The sequence below is a fragment of the Belonocnema kinseyi genome, chromosome 1 (genome assembly GCF_010883055.1).
Source record: "Belonocnema kinseyi isolate 2016_QV_RU_SX_M_011 chromosome 1, B_treatae_v1, whole genome shotgun sequence".
Classification (NCBI taxonomy): Eukaryota; Metazoa; Arthropoda; class Insecta; order Hymenoptera; family Cynipidae; genus Belonocnema; species Belonocnema kinseyi.
Genome location: NC_046657.1, coordinates 24,670,359 through 24,676,038, shown reverse-complemented (window position 1 = coordinate 24,676,038; position 5,680 = coordinate 24,670,359).

The window sequence follows — 5,680 nt, the reverse complement described above, 5'->3', positions numbered from 1 at the left end:
GGGAGCTCTTCTTAATATTTTGACACCAAAATCATGTCGATACACCTTACCGACTGCGAGTAAAGCCACCCACGCTTTAACTTGACAGACTGTATAATAGTAGTATACTCACCAATTTATAGACTTTTACTACCGCCCTTCCTCAAAATACAGGGGATTAAATTTGCATCCCCGGGCAAAGCGGGTATTTTCAAATGGTCATAACTTCCTTTCTACAAATGATAATTAAATTTTCTATGAGTGATTCCTGAAAGGTTTTCATGCTCTTTTATTCTGTGAAATCTAATGTTTGAAATTTTTTAATGTTATAAACAAATTGCCATTCAATAGGCTTATTTATCGTTTTCTACTCTTTAAGCACTTTTTTTTAAAAGTATTTTTAAACGAAAGCTTGACTGTTGCCGATAAAAACCCTGTACAGAATTTTGAGACTGATAATAATTATGTAGTTATGCGAAGATATTTTAGCAGAACACTTCCTCGCACGCTCGGACAGGCTGGCCAGTCCTACCGGGGACTTGGTTCAGGTCTTTTGAACTGAAAAGAATTACTGTTTCCTTCGAAAGATTCTTAGCCCATTCGAATAACTCCATTGCAGTTAGGACTGGATTCTGTGCTCAGCGCTGCAAACTAGCTTTTGCCGCAAGTCTTTTCAAATTTCCAAAAATCCCGTCACCTGGACCTTCTCCATATGCAGTTGCCTGGAAATGTGTTTCTGCATAAAATTACAAAATATTTTTTGTGATTTAAAAGATTTATGAAGGCATATTTATTTTTTAAATGCTGCGCAGCTTCGTCTGTCACATAATAAATTGCGTTAACAACGCTTCATTACTTCTTGAAGTACTCGTTGATGAACTTTTGAAATGTGTACACAGCTACAATGCCATGACTTAAACAATTTGAAATGATTGCCATGCTAAAATGCTTTAGTTCGTTTCCATCTTTGTAATAACTAACTGCTGTAAATATAGTTGCTTGATTATTATTATTATTCAAATTGAAAGATTGTACAGCATTTCGAATGCTGAAAGCATAATTTTCAGCAAAGTCCTTCTTCTAGTATAACTTTAAGGTACTTCAGAAATGAACCTTGTTCTTTTGCATAAAATGCGTGAGATCTCAGGTTCTTAAGTTTAGTGCAGAGTGCTTTTACAAAAGCATCAACGGCTGCCATTTCGGTTTTCAAAGTGATTCTATCAGTTTGCTTCCAAACTTGAAATGTCACTGTGTCGAACCTATTAACGTCCAATAGATCAGTCAGGTACTTTTAAAAAGTTTGCAATGTCAGGACAAGATTCGCATTCGTTAAAATAGCTATCGTGATTTCTTCAAGGCAGACATGATAATCTGATAATTGTTTGTCAGTTCCCTCTCTTAAATATATAAATATCAAAATGTAAGAAATTTAAATTAGATTAAAATCTAAATTAAAAATCCTACTTAACGTTCAATAATCAAATTGATGCAAATTCCTGTTAAACAAAACAAAAATCCAACTACCATATTTGGACTACAACGAACAAACAAAAACAAAAGAATTCTATTGTAATAGCTGCATTTCCATTTTTCTTTCCTCTTTTTTATTTTTGCCTAAAAATTATTATTATTTTTCGCAGATTACAATAGGATTTTTTTGTTCGTTGTGGTCGAAATTTGGTCGTTGGATTCTTGTTTTTTTTAACAGAAGTTTGCATCTGTTTAATATCAATCGTATTCAATATTAACTTTACGTTTTCATGTTAAATTTAGACACAAACAATGTGAGTTCCACTTTCTCTAGCTAAAACACAATGCTTTAGTCTTAGTTGTGCGAATTTTGAAAATCTAATTTTTACTTTTTTGTGTAGAGCTACGAATCAGGCATATAAATTTTGAAAGATTGCACAGAATCAGTCTTTTCTGCACTTGCTCACGAGAACCGACTAGTTTTTTGACAGATCTCAAAATATTTCTTACCTGGCATCTGTCGACTATTCTCGTCATCTGCGTAGAAGTTTATTACCAAATGTTCAGTTCTTTCTGCCAATTTTTGTCCGCGTTTAGCTTCCGGAAAAGTCGAAACTTCACTTATGATAACTCTTTTGCTTCTTTCGCTTTACGTTCAGATGCACCGAATTCTCAGATGATTTGTCTGCGACTCCACTATTTTGGCGCGAGGGTAAGTGGACAAATCTTTTTGGAATATGTAGTTCCCTTCTGCTGTATTTTTTAAAAATTTGATTCAGGAATTCGAGACGTGCTAACCGATTTTCATTATTGCATCCTTCGTTTTCATTTCTCATTGGCAAGCAGAAATCCGTGTCCTCGTTGATCTATTCCTCTACATTAATAACCGACTCTTCTACATATAACTATAGATGGCTGTGAATTGAGAGTTTTACATTCTTTTCTACAAACACCAGATATTTTACTGCTTTTCGGCAAATCAGGCAATACTATTTGCTGATTTTCCATTAGAAGCGTCAAATCAATTCCTCTTACATGTTTTTCTTTGCGGAAAGATTTTGCAAATCTGCTTCGAAAAATTTGCATCGAGGGCATGGTCAGCGCTAGATGAACGTGAAAGATCATCATCTAACAAAAACAACAGAAAAGAATGATAAACAATTTATAAATGTATACAACTAAAAAACAAGAATTAAACACAAAAAATTACAGCAAAAACACACAGAAAAATTATAAACACTACACGTTGGTGGCTTTTACGTTTCAGGAGACTGAAGTCAGAGTAGACTAACGCAGTGCAACGTTTTTCTTGAGGCCATGAAACAAATGAAAACCTATGTGATTAGTATATGTGATTCGCCTATACACGAGACCAAGTTTAATCACGCCAAAGAAAGGACGAATTCCGTATAATTTGTTTTATATGAATAGTTTAAACTACTGTTAATTGATTTAAGCCTTTCACAAGTCTGTTTTATGTAACGTTAGTGATGAAAATATACAGCAAAACCTCAACAAAAAAGCATTATGGAGGGGCGAGGGGTGAACGCTCTCTTAAAAATACTTGTATTCCCTAATTTATTTATAACTATATGCGAAAATTTTCGATGCATTAAGAACCGTTAAAATTAATTTTTGAAAGTTTCTGTACCAATGAAAAGTGCGTTTCAATGAATCGAATTTAAAAGAAACGTCAGTCAGTGCATCGGCTGGATTGGCTGACCTGCCCCAGCGCGCGAGGAAGGGTTTTGCTTGGATATGTTGGTATAACTACATAACTATTTTCCGTCCCAAAATGCCAAACAGCATTTTTATTGGAAAAAAGTCAAGCTTTCGTTTTAAAAAACTGCCCAAAGAGTAGAAGATACGTAACTAACATTTTAAATGTTAATTTGTTTATAAACATAAAAAATTAAAAACAATAGAATTTACTTGATGAAAGAATATGAAAAACCCGTCAGGAATCTCTCATAGAAATTTCAATTCTCATTTGTAGAAAGGAAGTTATGACCATTTTAAAATGCCTGCTTTGTTAGGGGGATGCAAACTTCACCCCCTATAGATCGAGGAGGGATGGCATTAAAAGTCTATAAATTAGTGGATATACTGCTATCATATTGGCAAACAAAGTCTAAAAATTTAAAGGCAATCGGGGGACATGAATTTTAAAATTGGGGCAGTTCATAAATAATGCCCCGCGAATTAAAGATCTTTACAATAATTCAACGATGTATACATTTAAACTAATGTAAGAACTTTAAGTTCGAAAAAATGGGCTAATACTATAGCCCGAAAACTATTTATCCCAGTTAAATAATTTGGCAATAATTTAACGATATGTACATTGAAAACAATGTAAGAACATTTAATTCTACAAGATGTGCCAATACTAGAGCACGAAAACAATTTAACGCCAATTAAATATTTTTTCAGTAATTTAACTATGTGTAGATTTACAATAATGTAAGAAATTTCAATTCTAAAGAATAGGCTTACGCCAGAGGCTCAAAACAATATAATTCCAATTAAATATTTGAAAAATAATTCCACTATATGTACATTAACAATAATGTAAGAACTTTCAGTTCTACAAAGTGGGCTAACACTAGAGTCTCCAGACAATTTAAAGCCAAACAAATATGTTTACAATAATTCGACGATGTGAACACTGACATCACTATAAAAACTTTGAATTCTTCAAAGTCGGCTATCACTAGAGCTTCACAATAATTTATCGCCATTTAAATATTTTTGCAATAATCGAACCATGTGTAAATTCACAAAAATATACATAAGACGTTTAAGTTTTATGGAGTGGACTAACTCTAGACGACTAAACCCCGAAAACAATCTAACACAAATTAAATATTTTTTAAATAACCTAACGATATGTATAATTCCAAAGATTTATATGTGAACTTTTAATTCTAGGAATAAGTGATCTAACAGCAAGTTTAATTGGCTTTAGCTAAAACTCTCAGCTTAAACATGTAAGGCATCGAGGCATTTGACTTGGACAAGTTCCGCATAGTTGCCTACGAAAATAACAGTTCTACTGGTACTGACAATGGAAATGGCGTCTTATACTTTAAAAAAGGCTTTTATTAGACCGATAATCGTTCAGAATAACTAGTTTTTGCCTCTTTTTACTTATTAAGTATCGCAGAACTTCTAATTCTACAGGGTAAGCTAATACTAGTGCCTTTCGACTTGGTCATCCACTCATTGCTGTACCTGTATCAAAACTAATGTTTACTGATTCTTTAGCAAACCCGTAGAAGACTGACAACGTCCTCGGTTTCTTCTTCCGCTACTTTTAGAAGCAAATTTTTCACTACCTCGTGGATTAGAATGGACTCTACGCGAGCTGGCCAGCATTCTTTCAACCTCGGAAGTCGGAGAGCTGCTAACACAGCGCCGTTTGCTTCTTCACTTAAATCAAACAACCGCAGGATTTCGCCGGGAGCGGGTGCTATTCTGGAAAATTGCACACGCTCCCAGCGAAATCGTGGTGAAATTTCAGCCACAACCGCGTCTCACGACCGTCAGGTAGGTGGTTACAGTCTGTAAAGGAATTAATACGACGATCCAGCAAAAGCCTCGTAACCCTAAAAACACAGAGCGACCCAAAGACTACAGCCTTCTGCATTTTTCCCGCAAGTGTTTTAGCATATTGTTGAGACGCAGGGATGCTTTTTAGGCCGTTAGCAAGTGGAAGCTTTGGCACCTCCAAGAGCGCCTATGATAAGGACGATTAGTTTAACAGAATAATCCGGATACAATCATTGCAACTCCCTTATAAGGCCTCCATACCTCTCTTTCTTTTCATTCTCTTTGGCTATGTTTTTGTCAGCTGGTGCCGAAAATTCGATAACGAACATGGTTCGCTTCTCGAAGTCAAGAAGGCCCATGTCTGGCCTGGAGTGTGCAACAGAAACAATTATCGAGAATATAAAGTTCCAGTATATGCGGCACTTCATATTTGGACAAATGACTCGATTTCCCTAGGAGCAATTAGAGGAGCGATATTAAGGTTAATGCCGTAAGAGTGACAGAGATGGTAATAAAGCACTCTTAGTGTCCCATTGTGCCTTTGAATGTGGGTCGTTTCCGCGTGAGTTGGACAACTAGACAGTGATCCCAGATCTGAAACGAGATGCGGTCCAATACTATGACAGGGCTATGTCCGTGTGAATATAGTAGGAGACGCTGTAAATGACTGAGTTGCGCG